The sequence below is a fragment of the Peromyscus leucopus genome, chromosome 6, assembly GCF_004664715.2.
Source record: "Peromyscus leucopus breed LL Stock chromosome 6, UCI_PerLeu_2.1, whole genome shotgun sequence".
NCBI classification, from domain to species: domain Eukaryota; kingdom Metazoa; phylum Chordata; class Mammalia; order Rodentia; family Cricetidae; genus Peromyscus; species Peromyscus leucopus.
Window position 1 is genome coordinate 66509183 of NC_051068.1, and position 18727 is coordinate 66527909.

At 55.7% G+C, this 18727-nt stretch overlaps 1 protein-coding gene across 1 annotated transcript in view; it reads left to right on the top strand.

The window, feature by feature from the left end:
- The window catches only part of LOC114683339 (decreased expression in renal and prostate cancer protein-like), a 31345-nt gene extending 30635 nt beyond the window's left edge, over positions 1-710 (top strand). Inside the window, exon 11 of the mRNA XM_028857617.2 lies at positions 443-710. The gene's annotated coding sequence lies outside the window, so the exon portion shown is untranslated. The remainder of the gene's footprint in view (positions 1-442) is intronic.
- Positions 711-18727: the final 18017 nt, after the last annotated feature.

Below are 18727 nucleotides of genomic sequence, written 5' to 3' on the forward strand. Positions count from 1 at the left end.
TGCTTCTGCCTTCATAATCGAATTCCCTGGGCTCTGGCCACAGTTCTACCATTCTTAGGACCAGAGCTCCATCCTGGACATCCTGCCCTCGGTGCTCTGGGATGGCCTAGGAGAGACGCTTTACACTAGGCTCCTTGTCTGCTGGAGGAGGGGATTCCCTTCCCAGACTACAGGTGGCTTTTTCTCTGCTCCTAACTGAGGTCTCCATCCAAAAAGTACTTTTAATCATGAGTGTAAGTGTATGAGTATGTATTGTGAGTGTAAGTGTTCATTTGTGTACCAGAGAGAGAGAGAGAGAGAGAGAGAGAGAGAGAGAGACTTCATATGGGGCCCTGTTGTGTAGTTCAGGCTGGCCTAGAACTCAGAGCAGTCCTCCTACCTTTGGTTCCCCTATCTGAGATAACAGGTCTTTTCCTCCACTCTTAACAATTTCTCTTTGCAGGTCAAAGAAGACCTGACCTCGCTCTGTGCTCCCCTTCGAGGCCAAGTGTGTTCCCAGACTAAGAAAGGGCTGGCTCCAGCAAGCAGAAATGGACAGAGGCAGAGGGCACGTACCTCCTGACAGCTTCTCCCCAGAGCCACGGAATGAGGGCCTCGCTTGCCCGGTCACTTCCAGCCAGCTGTCCCGCCTGACCCACCTATTTCCCTGTTGCCTCTCAGCTGCTCCCTAAATCCTATCCCATGTCCAATAAAGAGCGTTGCAGATTGAACAGCAGTAGTTGCCTATGGATGTGCTGGGCAGGGACTGGGTTGTGCTGGGTTCTCCATAACAGAGCAACACCACAACACTACAGAGCCTCACCAGGTGGGGCTCCCTGAAGCCTGCCTGCAGGACTAGGATGGTATGAGAACAGCTCTCCCCACACACTCTGCTAGCCCCCAGCTTTACGAGAAGGGGGCTCCAAGACCATCAGAGCAATAGACTCCTCTCCCAGCCAGGGGTGCATCAGGCAAGAACCAGAGTGGGGCCGCTCTTCAGTCAAGGGTCAGGGGTTGCTGCCTCCCTCAGCAAAGGTTCTTTCTTTGCTCCCCGGTCTGACGGTCCACAGAGGAGGAGCACCCCGTCCTACAATCCTATTCTCTCTCCATCCTCTCAGTGACACAGAAGGAAATGACCAGGGCTAGCAAGACAGACGGCAGGCAGGACTTCTCAGCCACAAGACCTGACACAGAGTTCAAGGGAGCATGGAAGAGCCATGGCAAGAAACCAGGACTGTGGTCTTCATCTCTTTTCCCCTGTAACACCCACATCCAACAGACTCCCGAAAAGACAAGTCCCTCCCACCCTCTAAGAGACCTTGCTGGAGCATGAGCAGAGCCCAAACTGTACCCTTCAGGCTCTCCTGCCCCCGGTCCTTCCTGTCTGAACACAACCCTTCCATAAAACTTCAGTTTGAATCCCAGAATTTGTCTAAAAAAAGAAAATATGCTATTACACATGGCATGATTCTAACAACACAAAAAGAAAAGGAGGCGCCCTGAACCATCCACCCTCCCTCCGAAGAAGCATCCATTAGCTCGAAGCCTTACCAGGAGTAATTCACAGGCATGGAAGCATAGTACATGCTCTGTGCTTCCACACCACTGCACCCAAAACTGCAGTGCTTCTCCACCAGCATCCCTGCACTGACACACACACTGGACACTGCAGTGCTTCTCCACCAGCATCCCTGCACTGACACACACACTGGACACTGCAGTGCTTCTCCACCAGCATCCCTGCACTGACACACACCCAACACTGCAGTGCTTCTCCACCAGCATCCCTGCACTGACACACACCTGACACTGCAGTGCTTCTCCACCAGCATCCCTGCACTGACACACACACACACTGGACACTGCAGTGCTTCTCCACCAGCATCCCTGCACTGACACACACACACTGGACACTGCAGTGCTTCTCCACCAGCATCCCTGCACTGACACACACTGGACACTGCAGTGCTTCTCCACCAGCATCCCTGCACTGACACACAACACCTGACACTGCATGCTTCTCCACCAGCATCCCTGCACTGACACACACACTGGACACTGCAGTGCTTCTCCACCAGCATCCCTGCACTGACACACACACTGGACACTGCAGTGCTTCTCCACCAGCATCCCTGCACTGACACACACACCTGGACACTGCAGTGCTTCTCCACCAGCATCCCTGCACTGACACACACCTGACACTGCAGTGCTTCTCCACCAGCATCCCTGCACTGACACACATACTGGACACTGCAGTGCTTCTCCACCAGCATCCCTGCACTGACACACAGTGGACACTGCAGTGCTTCTCCACCAGCATCCCTGCACTGACACACAACACCTGACACTGCAGTGCTTCTCCACCAGCATCCCTGCACTGACACACACACTGGACACTGCAGTGCTTCTCCACCAGCATCCCTGCACTGACACACACACTGGACACTGCAGTGCTTCTCCACCAGCATCCCTGCACTGACACACTGGACACTGCAGTGCTTCTCCACCAGCATCCCTGCACTGACACACACACCTGACACTGCAGTGCTTCTCCACCAGCATCCCTGCACTGACACACACACACACTGGACACTGCAGTGCTTCTCCACCAGCATCCCTGCACTGACACACTGGACACTGCAGTGCTTCTCCACCAGCATCCCTGCACTGACACACACACTGGACACTGCAGTGCTTCTCCACCAGCATCCCTGCACTGACACACACACACTGGACACTGCAGTGCTTCTCCACCAGCATCCCTGCACTGACACACTGGACACTGCAGTGCTTCTCCACCAGCATCCCTGCACTGACACACTGGACACTGCAGTGCTTCTCCACCAGCATCCCTGCACTGACACACACACACACTGGACACTGCAGTGCTTCTCCACCAGCATCCCTGCACTGACACACAGTGGACACTGCAGTGCTTCTCCACCAGCATCCCTGCACTGACACACTGGACACTGCAGTGCTTCTCCACCAGCATCCCTGCACTGACACACACACTGGACACTGCAGTGCTTCTCCACCAGCATCCCTGCACTGACACACACACACACTGGACACTGCAGTGCTTCTCCACCAGCATCCCTGCACTGACACACCACACTGGACACTGCAGTGCTTCTCCACCAGCATCCCCTGCACACCACACTGACACTGCATGCTTCTCCACCACACCTGCACTGACACACTGGACACTGCAGTGCTTCTCCACCAGCATCCCTGCACTGACACACACACACACTGGACACTGCAGTGCTTCTCCACCAGCATCCCTGCGCTGACACACACTGGACACTGCAGTGCTTCTCCACCAGCATCCCTGCACTGACACACACTGGACACTGCAGTGCTTCTCCACCAGCATCCCTGCACTGACACACACACTGGACACTGCAGTGCTTCTCCACCAGCATCCCTGCACTGAACACACTGGACACTGCAGTGCTTCTCCACCAGCATCCCTGCACTGCACACACACTGGACACTGCAGCGCTTCTCCACCAGCATCCCTGCACTGCACACACACTGGACACTGCAGTGCTTCTCCACCAGCATCCCTGCACTGACACACACACACTGGACACTGCAGTGCTTCTCCACCAGCATCCCTGCACTGACACACACACTGGACACTGCAGTGCTTCTCCACCAGCATCCCTGCACTGACACACTGGACACTGCAGTGCTTCTCCACCAGCATCCCTGCACTGACACACACACTGGACACTGCAGTGCTTCTCCACCAGCATCCCTGCACTGACACACACACCTGACACTGCAGTGCTTCTCCACCAGCATCCCTGCACTGACACACACACTGGACACTGCAGTGCTTCTCCACCAGCATCCCTGCACTGACACACACACACACTGGACACTGCAGTGCTTCTCCACCAGCATCCCTGCACTGACACACTGACACTGCATGCTTTCACAGCTGGACACACTGACACGCAGTGCTTCTCCACCAGCATCCCTGCACTGACACACACACTGGACACTGCAGTTTCTCCACCAGCATCCCTGCACTGACACACTGGACACTGCAGTGCTTCTCCACCAGCATCCCTGCACTGACACACACACACCTGACACTGCAGTGCTTCTCCACCAGCATCCCTGCACTGACACACACACACACTGGACACTGCAGTGCTTCTCCACCAGCATCCCTGCACTGACACACTGGACACTGCAGTGCTTCTCCACCAGCATCCCTGCACTGACACACACTGGACACTGCAGTGCTTCTCCACCAGCATCCCTGCACTGACACACACACTGGACACTGCAGTGCTTCTCCACCAGCATCCCTGCACTGACACACTGGACACTGCAGTGCTTCTCCACCAGCATCCCTGCACTGACACACAACACCTGACACTGCAGTGCTTCTCCACCAGCATCCCTGCACTGACACACACACACCTGACACTGCAGTGCTTCTCCACCAGCATCCCTGCACTGACACACACCCGACACTGCAGTGCTTCTCCACCAACATCCCTGCACTGACACACTGGACACTGACTGAAGATGACACTTCCAGAGTCATCATAGCCTCAGCCTGTCAGGGGCAAAGCGTCTGCCTTGCATGCTCAGTCCCTGGGTTCCAAACCCGCTTGGGTACCCTGGTCTAGCTCAAGTCCTCATTTTACAGAGGGGCTGAGTCTATGGAGGGATAGGACCAGCTGCAGGGTCCTCAGCATGTCCGCGTTAGGAAAGCCCCTGAGACCCAAGAGCCTCAGGATCCTCCACAAGGACAGGGCCTGGTGTCTGATAGGGCTATGGGTACTGCTGGTCTATTTATGGAGTTCATCAGGCCAGAATAGTGCTTCTTAATGTCCTAGCCTTCATTTCAGGGGCTCTTTCCAAGGCCAACCTTGTTAGGACCCACTGTGGCCCCAAGGGTAGGTCCCTGTGTGGGCAAGTGAAAACTGGCCATCCCCTCCCACTACCAGGCTGGAGCACCAGTCTTCAGGGACCTAGGGGTGGGAAGTGGTGGCCAGTCCTGAGCCAATCCTGTGCCGGCTCTAGCAGCTTTCTAGAACCCTCATGGGATCTGTGGAGGATGGGTAGGGGTAAGGAGTTCTCTCAACCGAGCAGGGGAGAGATTGGGTGGGAGCAAGCAGAGGCAGGAGGTAGCTACAGAGGCTGGGCTGCTTTTTAGTAACTGAAAGACCTAGCCAGACCCAGACGAGGTCAGAAGGGCAAGGGACAGAGGGGAGTTCCTCCCTGAACAGGGATTCCACGACTGGAGTGGGTGGGACCAGGCAGTCACTCACTTAAGTATGTGCTCTCAGAGTCCCACTGAGCATATGCAGATGAGCCTGTCTGTATGCAGATGAGTCTGTCTATATGCAGATGAGGAGAGAAGGCATTCTCTTCTCAGGGTTACAGAGAGCCTGCCACCCTTCCCTTTCCCCTTGGGTTCCAGCTGCAGAGTAGCTTGGGAAAGAGGCCATCCCCTGGGGAGGAGCAGCCTACAATGAAAGGTTAGACTCCGAGAAGGACTGACCAAAGAAAAAATGGTCAGCCTGGGAAAGAACTGGACACGAAAGAATATAGCGAGGCTTCTGGAAAGGTGAGGCACAAACCATGGGGGTGTACTGTGAAAGGAGAGCAATCACAAACTGGAAGAAAGCTCTGTGGGACAGACACACAGACCAGCAGGCGAAAGGAACCTTGGAGAGCAGCTGTGCTGGCCACCTTGGTCCCTCACATGTCACTGGATCCTGGTGATGCCCCCAGGCCCTTGGCAGACAGGTCTGGGAAGCCAAGAGGGCTCCTGGGGGCCACACAGCTTGCAAGGAGCAGGCCACTGGTCACTGATTTGCAGCAACTTAGAAATGTCTTAGGCCGTGGTGCCCAAAGTGGAGGGGCTGTTCCTGCGCAGCCCCGAGAATGTCTGTCAGGAGGTAGAGGCAGAGAATCAAGAGGGGAGGGAACGCTAACCAGGGCAGAGGAAACTGAAGCGACTCAGAAAGGCTCAGAAAGTTGCCACTTAGTTCAGCAGATCCAAGCCAAAGTTGGGCCTGAGCCCAGGCCGGGAACCCCAGCCCAGGGCCTTCTCCTAGGAGTGCAGAGGCCTTTGGGAACAACCTTGCTTTTCCTGGGGTGGCCCTCAGTTTCCTCTCCACCCCCTCCCATTCACCAGCATAGCCAAGACCTTTGTGGAGAGGCCCTGGGGAAGAGAGGCTCCTTGTCATCCATTCGTCCTGCGGGAGGCTTGGCCCATGCCAGCCCCGCTGGACTCCCCTTCCTGAGAGCTGCCAGCCAGCCCCCACCGACCCCATGGCTGCTCCCCAGTTCCATCATTTCCTGGAGCCTCAGGGTTTTGGCTGGGATCCCAGCCAAAAGATGGTGGGGAGTCCCATCTCCCACACCCTCCCCTCACTTCCTCATTCACACCCTGGCACCGGGGCTGTGGGAACGCCGGACAGCAGCTGGGCATTGGTGCCAGGCTCTGCCCAACCTCAGCCCATCGACCTTAGACAGGGAAGACAAGGAACAGGCCCTTCCCCCGGGCCCTGGAAGCCCTCAGCCCTGACTGTGAATCTGGGGATGAACAAGGCATGTGTAAGCCGGTCAATAACAGGCCTCTCCTAGGAAGACTTCTGACAGGCCTGCTTGCTGGGTCGCCTGGTCCCTCCCACAGCTCTGTTCCGCTCTCGCAGCTCTGGGGACGAACACTCTCGAGGTTCTGCTGACCCCTCTGTGGCTGAGGGCTCCAGGGCCCTGAGAACAGGGGGTCAACCCAGGGCCACTACTAAGAGGTGTCTATCCAATCAGGGATCTGACAGGTCTTGGTGGATCCCGGCCCAGACAATGTGGGTTGAGTTGAAAGGAGAATTGAAGTCATTGTGAAGGGGCCAAGGGAAGACAGTTCCAGAGAACTCAGAGAAACTGGGACAAGAAGAGACAAAGGGGCAGAGGGAACCCAAGAAGAAAGGGCTATCATAGACATCGCAGCCGCTGTCCCCAGGCCAGAACGTCACAGGGTGGCAGCTTCCCCTATGGAAAGACTTCTAGCTGGAGGAAAACTGCTACTTGGGGCCACCGCAAGATGACCGGAGGCGGCACAGCATCATACTTCTCGGAGGCTGGGAGGCCTTTGGCTAGAAAGGGGCTCTCTGTGAGAAAAGGGGGCCCCTAACTGGGGGAAGAAAGGGAGGAAGGGGCTCTGCAGGGCAAAAACCCCAGGGCCAGCCTGCCATGGATGGAGAGGCAGGCACTGGAGTTGAAACAAAGTGATGGGCCTGGAGCAGGTGGGTAGGGGCCGTGCTAACGATCTAATTGCTCAGCGCCTTTAGCAGGGTGTGAGCCAGGGCCCGGCTGTGGCTCTGTAATGAGTAGGGGTGTTTTTCCAGGGAGGTAAGTGAAAAGGAGCAGGAAAGAGGGGCCAGTCCGGAATGTCCTTTTCTGCTCTTGAAGAGGCTCAGGCTCACGGGTTCATGGGCTCTGCTCCTGCCTTGTGCCTACCTAGAAAACCAAGGTGGAAGCTGTAGCCTAATAGGAGCCCAGGCTGTGCAAGGGGAGCGCCTGGGTCTCTCCCCCCCAAGCAGGAAGTGAGACAGGGAAGGTCACATTATAACTGCAGCACTAACTGGGCACACGCTGAGTGTCAGCACTGTACCACGTCATTGTCAATTTATTTAACCCTCCCAAATACACAGACCGGGGAATCCCTGTCCCAAACCCAGCCCTGCCTTCTAGCTAAGTAGGTACCAGGGGCCTTTCTGACCAGGGCTGACCCTTTTCAGACCCATCCTCCTTCCTAGGAAGAGACAGATTAAGTCTCTAGGCGCTGGGAGAGCTCAGCCTGCGGTTGATGGCAGCCCAAAGACCCCTGGCGGCGGTGGGAGGCTAGCTCAGCCGGTCTGCATGCTTCCTCTGTGCCCACACACGGAAAGGCCACTTCAGTCCTGGAACACAGCAGTGTCCCATCTAAGCCTCTGCACACGCTGCGCCTTCCCCTCGGACAGTCATCTCCCTGCCCACTAACCATCCTGTGACATCCACGCCTGTGACTCATCTGGCGTCTTCTCTGCCTGCCGGGTTCCCCTGAGGGCTGATCAACAGCGGCTGCTGCCCACACATTCAGGACCTACATGGATGCGCTAGTCCTGGGTGACTAAGAGGCCCGGGAGCAGGAGTTCTGGGAGCCCTATGAGGAGCAGGTATGCAGGGCTCGTCTGTCCCATTTGAAATGAGTGCTTTTTCAGAAATCATTTCTTCTTGTGATGAGGATGGAGCCCAGCGCCCTGCATGCGCCAGTCCACTGTTCTACCAGTGAGCTACCCCCAATTTATTTTTAAATACGACTGATGTTTTTAAGATTAGGGAAGGTGGTCTGGGATTGGTGGCGCACGCCTTTAATCCCAGCACTTGGGAAGCAGAGGCAGGCAGAGCTCTGTGAGTTTGAGGCCAGCCTGGTCTACATCGCGAGTACCAGGCCAACCAAGGTTATCTAGTGAGACCCTGTCTCAAGATAAATAAATAAAAGTAAAAATACAGTTTTAAAAAGGAGGCTGGGAAGACAGTGTTCAACTGTGAAGGCCAGGACGTCAGAGATCTCCGGATATGAAGGGAACCAGTAAGGTCCAGTAAGGTTCTCTCCTGGTGGAACCCTTCCCATGCTCAGTTCTTTCCCACTTCTCCTTAATACATTTACACTTGCTCTCCTACCAAAAGAAGTAAGAGGCGAGGGGAGGAAGGGAGGAGGAAGACTCCTCTGTTGTGCTGCCTTGGAGGGAGAGGGGAGGAGTGTGTTTCTAGCCCCTCTCTCCCCACCGGCCTCCTCCTAGGCTGCGGGCTTGGTCCTAGTCCGATGGTCTTCCCACATCCTCCCAGGAGTCTTTGGATCGGCCTCCCTCCACCTCTCTAGTAGGGACTGTGGCTGGGCACCTGGAATCTCGCCAGGTGAATCTCCAAAGAACCAACAAGCACCTGCCTGTGGGGTAGGCAAGGACGGTCATTCTCTGCTGCCACTAGAGGGGTGTGGGAGCTCCTGCCTGAGGAGCTGAGGAGTAAGTCTTTTTTTTTTTTTTTTTTGAGGCAGGGTTTCTCTGTGTAGCTTTGGAGCCTATTCTGGATCTCCCTCTGTAGACCAGGCTGGCCTCGAACTCACAGAGATCCACCTGCCTCTGCCTCCCGGGTGTTGGGATTAAAGGCGTGCATGCGCCACTGCCACCTGGCTAGGGGAGTGAGTCTTGTAGAGAGAAATCTGCTGCCAGCAGTCAGCTGCTGTACCGCCCCGTTCTGAACCTCGGAAGATCCATTCAAGACACACTGCACCCTTCCCTTCCCCTGTCCGCCCAACCGAGCTGGAGACAAAGGATCTTCGGAAGCTGCCTTTACCTTTCTCGTCAGAAAAATGGGAACAGAAATAGTAGATATTTCTGGGAGCTCTAAGAAAACAAACTAAGCTAATATCTGTGGCGAGCCTGGTCCAGCATGAATTGGGGATTCACAAATGGTGGCTCTTATGATTGTTATTCAACAGGAGCCGCCCTGCAAAGTGGACAGATCCAGGGCGGGAACTCCTCACCATTGTTCTTGCTGGGAGTAAAGAGGCTTTGGGGCCACAGCTCTCACACCCAGCCCCTGACAGGACAGGACGTACTGGCTGTGGATGGCTGAGAGAGTGAGAAGAGATGCAGAATGGAACACTAGGAGCTTAGCCTGGGCAGGACCCAGGGAAGGACCCTCCATCCACAGCCCCGGGTGCTGATGGGGCCCACAGGCCAAGAATGTGAAGGACCGACAGCCCCTTCCCTGTTCTGAGGCAGTTCCGCAAGAGCCTTCAGTCAGCAGGTCATCTAGGCCTGCCCTAATCCCCTGGAGTGGCAGGTGGGGGGCAAGTGGCTTGTACAGGACTGTGCCACGGGAACCCGTGACCTCTGACCTCCGAGCAAGACTGACAAGAATCCTAGGGCCAGGCAGTGAGCACTGATGAAAACCGTGCAGAGCAGAGGAGGGCAGGGAGAGCCCGCTGCTGAGCTGCAGTTTAAAGCCGTTTAAAGGAGAGTTGGATTTCAGCCAACTTCGGTCTTCAGGAAAATTTTGGCGGGTCACAAGGAAAACAGAACAGTGTGAGAAAGCCCCATGCATTCACTTAACCACTGGCTGGTGTCAACATCTGCCACCTGGCTGCCCTTGTCCTCCTCCGCCTTCTGCTGCTCCCAGGCACATCCCAGTTCCGTGTCCTTTCGTGGAGGTGTGACTGCAGCAAAGCCCAAAAGATTGCAGAAAGGGAGCTAGCTGTTCGGTCATCCGGGGAAGGGGCGTTCGGGGTGAAGGGACAGGACAGAGGCAGTGTAAATGTCCTGCCTGTGTTTGGGGGCCCCGGACCACACAGCCCTCCACCCTGCCTGACTTGGGTGTGTGGTTTTCCTCCAGTCTCCCGAGTGCTGGATTTTTTTATATGGAAAATGGGGTTGATGGCGGATCCCACGGGGAGTGTTGCATGAAGGCAGAGCGAGACCCCAGGGTCAAGGGTCAGTGGCTGCTCCCAGGTAGGGCTGACCCCAAGGAAATAGGTCTGAAGAGGTCAGGCAAGGCCCCTGGGTGCCCAAGATAAGGTGGTAGCTGGGAACATGGGCTATCTTCCAAAGAAGGCTTCACTGAGGGAGGGCCTGAGCCCAGATCTTGGCCGTATTTGCTGCTCCTCACCCCCCACAAAGGAAACCACTGAATCCTAGGCTCCTGGAGACAAGAAGGGCCAAAGGCCTGAATGGCCACCTGTTCTCTAAGGAGGCGCTAAAGACCCTCCTCAAGACCACCTCCCTCCCAGGGTTATTACAGGGAGGGAGGCCACAAAAAGACCCTCAACTCCTATGCTCTGGCGGAATAATGGGTCATTCACATTGAGGGAACCCCAGGCCCACACCTGGCTCTCTCTCGGGCAGACCCCAACTGCCTCATTGTCCCAAGCCCGCCACTGTGCCTTGTACCCAGGGTGTCATGGGAAGCCTGACCCCCCAGCTGGGGCATTCCTGCCCTTCCCCCACCTCTTCAGCCACTTGGAGGCCCAGAGCCGATTTGGTGGGGGAGCACCATTCATTCCCCCCCTCTTCACTCAGAATTTTTCTCTGCTCAAAAGTCCTCAGAGAGAAGTCCTCACAGCTATGGGAAAATAGGAGGGAATAATTAGGAAAGCCATTAGCCTCTCAAGGCCCATCTGAGAGGGATTAAGGGATTAAAAAAGGCCTTCCAACAGGTCTCTCCTCGAAGATTGTTGCAGGAGTTTATTTTCAGGACTTTTCTCCCTTTCTTTTTCCCTGGGTTGGGGGAGACCGAAACCCTTGGTGGATCCTCTCATCAAAGCTGCAGGGAATTGAGACACTCTAGTCATGGTCAGTGACTAGAAGAGCCCGGCAAGCGGCGTCCTGCACCTCCTTGGAGCAGGAGTGAGGAGCCGAGAGCTGCAGAGACCAGGGGGTCCCTGGGGGGGGGGGAAGCCCAGACAGGCCCCCTGGGAGCAGGTCTCCTCCAGAAGACCCCCAAGGGCTCAGGTTAGTCTCGCAGGCCTCTCCCAGGCCCTCTGGTTCCAGCCGAGGGCACACAGTCTCTCCGCCCCGCTGCTCAAGGCAAACGGCAGCAGAGGACTCCACCCTTTTCCAGACAGCCAGAGGCTGGAGGTGGGGAAGGGCTCGGCAGGAAGGCAGGGCCGCTGTCGGTGGGCCTGAGTCATGGCCACTGTCTTGCAGGGCACAGTGCAGCAGTTCAAGCCTGCATCATGTGAGTGTGAAGGGGATATGCAAATGTGGGTGAGGAGGCATACAGAGCAGGCAGGCCTCGGCCATTTTAGAGACAAGGACAGTCCCTTGGAAAAGAAGGCCACGGTACATTTCGAGTCTCCCTCCTACACCTCTCCAGCCACATGGTGGGGACTTGGTGCTGTCAGGTAACTGTCACAGTCAGGTGTGTGCACCAAGTCCTGTTACAGTCTATCCCCCTGTCCTACTGAGATGATTCCCCAGGCCAGTGGCCGAAAACACATGGCTGAAATTCAAACATGTATCCCCCAGGGAAGCCAGCAGCAAGCAAGGACTCCAGACTAGACAGCACAGAGATTTACAGTTGCCAAGAGAAGTGGGGTACATTAGGGTACACACCCAAGCTCCCCCTAACCAGTCTCCACATTCAGCATCCTGATCCCCTGGCCATGATAAGGAAGAAAGACCCTGGCAGGAGACCATCTTGCATCCACAGACTAGCCTCCCTGGATCCAGTTCGTGGGGGGCTTCTGGAACTGCAGCTTGTCCCTCCCATTTCTAAGGAAAGTTCACTAAATGCCTTCCAAGCCTCTGTACCTACCACATTGCAGCTAGCAAGGCCTAGGCCCTGGGCACTTAGGGAGAGAGCAGCTGTTCCCAAGATGCAGGCGGGCAGCTCAGCACACCGCCACAGGGCAGGTAATAGGAGATGCACTCACTAAGAGGACCTGGTTCAGCATCACTGAGGCCCATGATTAGTGGTCCTGGTTAGCAACTGCCAATGGAAGCCCAGGGCTTGGAGTGCTGTGAACAGAAAGGCCAGGAGAAGGGATGAATGAATGGTTTGTAGCCTGGGTCTAGCATAGTCAGACATCACCATAGTGCTGGGTGTCTGAGCAGTAAAGCTAGGGTCTGGGGGACCCTGCCCCCACCCCGGGGTTCCTTGACCCTCCATGGTGCAGCCTCCTCCGTGGCGTTGGGGCAAAGTGAAGCATGAGGAATTGTGGGGAGGAGGGGCCTCTGTCTGCTCCTTTAGAACCAAAACCCAGACAGGAGCCACGGGATGGAGGCCAGTTTGTAAAAGCCCGGGTGAAATGAGCTAGAAGGGATTGGGAACAAGTCCCACAGTGTCCTGAGGCACATTCCTTGCTCTGGGGAGACGGAGATGGATGGTGCTGGACAGGGAAGGAGGGGTGCTGGGGCGGGGTGGAGGGTGGGGGGCTTCTCCTGCTGAGGACTCTGCTGCCAAGAGCTGGGTGGGAAAGCAAAGCCTCGGGATCCAGAGGCTGCCCGCACAACAAAGCCTGCTTCCCCGCAGCCTCAGAGCCAAGAGGGGCCTCCTTGGGCCCTGCCCAGGAACTAAAAAGCAGGTCCAGAGAGCCTGGAGACGCAGGCCAAAGGGAGAGGGCCTGCAGGGTAGGGGGCTTTAGAAACCGACCCCGGCCTCTCTGGGACTGTGCAAGCAAGCCGCGCATCTGTAAGCACCCTGTGGGGGTGGGGCCCGGGGGGCAGTGTGCTCTGTGCTTTTGAGCCTCTTCCAGAGGCAGCTGCTGAGGGCCCCAAAGCAGCCTCTATGAGGCTAACTTTAGAGATGTTGGAGATGGATCAGAGAGCTGGACAGAAGGACTGGTTTCCCAGGAGCTAAGAGTGCAGAACTCCGCCTGCTTCCTTAGCACCAGGAAACGCCACAGCTTCTACCACGGATCCCCGGCCAGCTCCCCATCAGAAACAGGTGAAGGCAGGAAGAACCAGCCGGAGTCCCGTAATGGGGCTGCTCAACCCCCCACCCCAAAGATTTCCTTGGAGACCAGCACCTTCTCCACCTCTCCTCAGCTTCAGCAGCTTGTCTGCTCACTGCTGTAGAAATCCTCTCTTCTTTATTTGGTAGAATCTCATATCCCAGGCTGTCCTGAAACAGGCTTTGTAGTCCGGAGTAGCCTTGAGGTTCCTGCCTAGCTTCAGCCTCTCAAGTGCTGAGGTTACAGGTATACACCACCATGGCACAGTTTGCTTTCTTTTTTTTGTTTGTTTTTTTTGTTTGTTTGTTTTTTTTTGTTTTTGTTTTTTTTTTGGAGACATGGTCTCTATTTAGCCCTGGTTGTCATGGAACTATGTAGCTCAGGCTGGCCCAGAACTCACAGAGATCCGCCTGCCTCTGCCTCCTGAGTACTGAGATCAAAGGCTTGCAACACCAAACCCCACCAGGCACACTTTTCACATTTGGGATTATTTTGATTAATTCTGCCTAAAACTATTCACAAGTCCCGAGTTATCAATGCTTCAGGAAACTAGGACTCTCCAAAGTGCCCCTTACCTGGGAGCTCTCACCTGGGAGCTTTAAAAAGGTGGACTCTAGCCCTGCATCAGGGAATCTTGAGCCTGTATCTGTGTCCTGAGTTAGGGGCTGTGCCCCCAGTACACGGTGCCCCCCAGCGCACACTCTGGCTGCTCTTTGAGGACATCCCTCTTGCTAGCGAACCACTGACTTGGTTAGAGGGCCATAGACTTCCTTCCCCCACCTCCAGCATCACTGGATAGTTTATCCTCAAAATTTTGCTTTAGCTGATCGTTCCTCCAGTAAACATGGCCTGCTAAAGTGGTGGCTGGCAAGAAGGCAGGCCTGAGCAGTCCCTGGCTGCACTTGTCACAGAAGACCCAACAGGGTATATATCACCTTGTAATTTGCTCTGTTTGGGGGAATACCTTGAGTACTTTGCTCTGTGCCCTGGATCAATGTGATGTGAGAAGAAGCAGGAGGGCAGAGGTGGGTTAAGCGGGGTGAGCCCCGAGCACCGATGGCTGCTGGTTTGAACCCCAGCCACGGTGGCTCAGAGGTGTGGGCGGCCGTCAGAGGTTTGCGTGGGAATTGGGGGACAGCGCGCGCCCACTCGGTCTGACCCCAAAGCCGAAGCTCCCGAAGCCGGTGCAGGTCCCCTTGCCGCGGACCGCACAGACAATGGTGTTCTATTCCCGGAGCACGGCCGCCCCCTGCCCGGCCGACCCTTTCAGGCTGGAAGCCGGCGGCGGGACGCTGGCCGCCTGGAGCATTTGCATACGGCCCGGGGACAGTAGCCCGCTTTGTTGGCTGCGCACGGGGGGCGCCGGGCGGTGGGCGCAGCGCGCCAGACAAAGCCGCGGGGGGAGGGAGGGCGACGGGGGCAACCGGGCTGCACCTCGGATGCCGCGCCGTGTCTAATTCCTCCAAGGAGCGGCCTGCGCCGTGACGCGAATCCCAATGTGCCCGGCCCGTCGCAGGTTCCTCCGGGCCAGGTAACCTCCCCACCCCAGACCAAGGAGGGCAGCCGAAGCACTCTAAGGTCTTGCTTGTCCTTGGACATGGATCCTTGCTGTAGTGGACACACGGTATGCCACCCCAGAGTAGTGGCGTTCCGGAGGGACTTCCCGCGATGTCTCTGGCTGTGTTGGCCTCATCTCCCCAACACAGTCTAGTCTCCAGAAGCAGGCAGGAGGTGAGGATCCAGCATTGTTCCCAGGGCCCGAGTTCATGAGCAGGCAAGTGTCCCCTTGTCCTTCATTGAGAGCGATAGCATGCTGCTCCGAGGGGCTGGGCCTGAGAAGCAGAAGTCTCATTGTCCTGAGGGATGACATGCCCCTCTTCTTGGCATCTGTTGATCATCCTGAATAGATAGGCCACCATGAGGGGGACCAGTGCTGATGAGGCCCAGGGGCTCCTGGCTGGAGGGAGGGGCTCCAGAGAGACCTGTCTTTCCTGTGCTTTCAACCCCCCCCCACTGGAATCTACGATAGATGAAATGGAACACTCTGCAGGGCCCACCAAGTGTCCCTGCATTTAAGGCAAAAAGGGGAAAGAAAAACCAAAGGCGTAGTTTTAAAGAGTTAGGCCCTGGCTGGAGTGCCCAGAACAGAAGGACCAGGGTGCCAGGGCTGGTGGCAGAGTTTGTGTCGTGGCGCACGTGGGGGTTTTGTGACAGTGAGAACTCACTGGTGACAGGACATCACAGGGCGTGGCTCATGAGCATCCTCTCCTTGTCTCTCTTATCAGTGACCTGTTGTCAGGGCCATCCTGGGACCAGCAGCCTTTCTCCCACTAGAAGCTGACTGAGCAATGGCACTATCTGAAAAGGGGCTCAAATGTCCCTTCTCCAGGACTGAGATGGCTTCTCCCACCCAGTGTTGGAAGAGCCCTTTTATCTTCAGGCCTGAGGAAAGGCTTGGTTGCAGTTCAGAAGGAACCAGCAGCAGAGAGGGCCAGAATGTACATCTTGGTGCCATGAGTAAGAGACTGTTCACAGCCTTCCCTTACCAGGAAGGCCTGGGCAGCAGCTGGGGGCAGGGCAGGGTAGCTGGCTGGTCCATCACCCATCCGGAGCTGGGCCTCAGTTCTCCCAGCTGCTTTCCCACAATGACTTAGAGCTTTCAATCCTGGGATCCTCAGCCAGCAAAGGGCAGGGAACTCTGGAGAGGGGAGGCTGAGGGAAGAAGAGGAGCGCTCCCTGGAGAGCTTGTCCCTCCACAATCTCCAGCTGAACCCAGAGAGCCCAGGAACACACTGGGCAACTTTGCCTTTCTCCCTCGGAGGGCTGGGGTCCGAGATATGTACCTCTTCTTCGGGTTCCTGGCTCTGAAGAGCCTTAGTCAGGAGGTAGATGTGTCTGTAGTTGTACTCAACTTTTGCCAGAAGCCCACTGGCAGGTCCAGTGAGGGAGGGAAGAGGGTCCTGGTGGGCTCCCCTCGATGAAGGGAAGAAGTCTCTGAGTGGGGTGAGACATGGAGTTTCTGGCATCATCTGACATGTGGAAGGGATGGGCCTCAGGGAAGGCTTGTGGCATGGATGGCTGAGGACCAAGGCTGATGCAGCTCGGGAGGTCAGGCTGCAAGAAGGACCTAGGTGAGACCCGGAGGTGGCATCTTCCTCTGGTTTTAGAGTGCCCTCTTGTGGTCAAACGATTTAGGCCACCAGGCTCCCAGGTGCCTTCGTTCACAACCTCATGAGGACAGGACTGTGAACTGGCATCAGGTAAGGGCTGCCTCTGGCTGCTGAGGTTTTGTGGCAGGCCACTCCTTCTGATGCCCTTGTGGGCCTTTTCCTACTCTTCTCAGACGTGGAGCCAGTTGAGGGCCAGGGCAGCAGCAGTTAAGGAAGGACCACTAAGGATTTGGGGGCAGCATTTGCTGGTTAAAATAGGCACAGAGTTTCTGGATAATAATGGCCCCCTGGAGAGGATGAACCTAGTTGGGACATATACCCAGTAGGATATGGTACCTTGGATAGAGTTCTGTGGACCCGAGGAAGCTTTGTCAGAAACTGAGATTTTTTTTTTTTTTAAAGGTGTATTTATTATGTACACAGTGTTCTGTCTGCATGTGTGCCTGCCCACCAGAAGAGGGCACCAGATCTCATTACAGATGGTTGTGAGCCACCACGTGGTTGCTGGGAATTGAACTCAGGACCTCTGGTAGAACAGCCAGTGCCCTTAACCTCTGAGCCATCTCTCCAGCCATTTTTTTTTTTTTTAGACAGGGTTTCTCTGTGTAGCTTTGGTGCCTGTCCTGGATCTCACTCTGTAGACCAGTCTGACCTCGAACTCACAGAGATCTGTCTAGCTCTGGCTCCCAAGTGCTGAGATTAAAGGCATGGGCCACCACCGGCCGGCAGCACTGAGATCTTTGACTGCCACAAGATTTTGGCCTCAGGAGTTAAAGGAAAGAGGCACAAACAGAAGCCCTTGGTGATGGTGTTGTTTATCGCCCAGCTTCCCACCCAGAGTGGGCCTGTTCAGGTGTCACTGGGACAGGGTAATACTGGCCGGTGGGGTAGCAGTCACCTAGGGCTGGCTTTGGTCTGTTCTGGCCACAGGTGCAAACTAATGCGAATCTGCCTAGGGATGCTATGCCCCTTCTGGCTCTAGACTTCCTTTCAAACAGTAACAAGGGCTGAGAAGGACCTCTTGGCAGGAGCCATTGTCTTCTCCAAGGACAGCGTCATGCTGGTAGCCATTAGGCCTGGGTGTCTGGCTCCTCAGCCCTCAGAGGCCTCTGGGCCTCAGCCTCCTGATCTCCGGGTACCTGCAGGGCAGGGAGAGGTGAAGGAAGTTCCAGGGGACTTAATGAAGGAGCCCACAAACAAGGAAGAGGCAAGTGGTAGCCCAGAGGTCAGGCAGGGCATCAGAGAAGACCATAGGGGGTCCAACACCCATGTCTCACCTCCCAGTAAACCTGGTCTTCGAAGCATTGGGAGTCTGGAGGGGAATCCAGGAAGGGCAGCCTCAGCAGGAACCCTGGTTACCACATGGAAGGAGATGTAAGATTCCCCTGTCCCTACCCAAGGGGGAGGTTGCCACCTAGGGGCACGGGTAGATAAGCTTGAGACGAGGCAGACCCAAGCCTATGCCAAGAGCTGCTGAGTACCACCGTTCTGAGAAGGTATAGCCCTGCAAGATGGCTTCCCCCAATTACCCACATAGAAGCCAGCTGGTAGAAATGAAGGAATGTGTTCATGTTGGCAGTCATATTGTGATTCTATCAGGAAGCATAGCTGTTGATCTTTTTGTGGCTCCCCACGTGGGAAGGACCCAGGGGATGTTTACTGCATGAAATGTGACCTGAGGACTAGACCCTAGGGAATGACATTTTCAGGATGGCGGTATGTGTGGGAGGGTAAGGATGTTGCATCAGGGTTTGCTCATTGTTGTTGTTGTTGTTGTCTGTTTATTTGTTTTGTTTTGTTTTTGTTTTTTGAGACAGGGTTTCTCTGTGTAGCTCTGGCTGTCCTGGAACTCGCTCTGTAAACCAGGCTGGCCTTGAACTCACAGAGATCCACCGACCTCTGCCTCCTGAGTGCTGGGATTAAAGGCGTTCGCCATCACTGCCTGGCTCAGGTTTTGTTCTTAAAGCCAGGTATCAGAGGGACTTCCTGACCTAGGACCAGTGAGCACACAGCTTCTGCCGAAGGCTTTGTGCTCTGGTCCACGGTAACCCAACCCTCCTTCTGTCTGCAACTGCTCAGAGCAGGAGGTTGAACTGGTCCC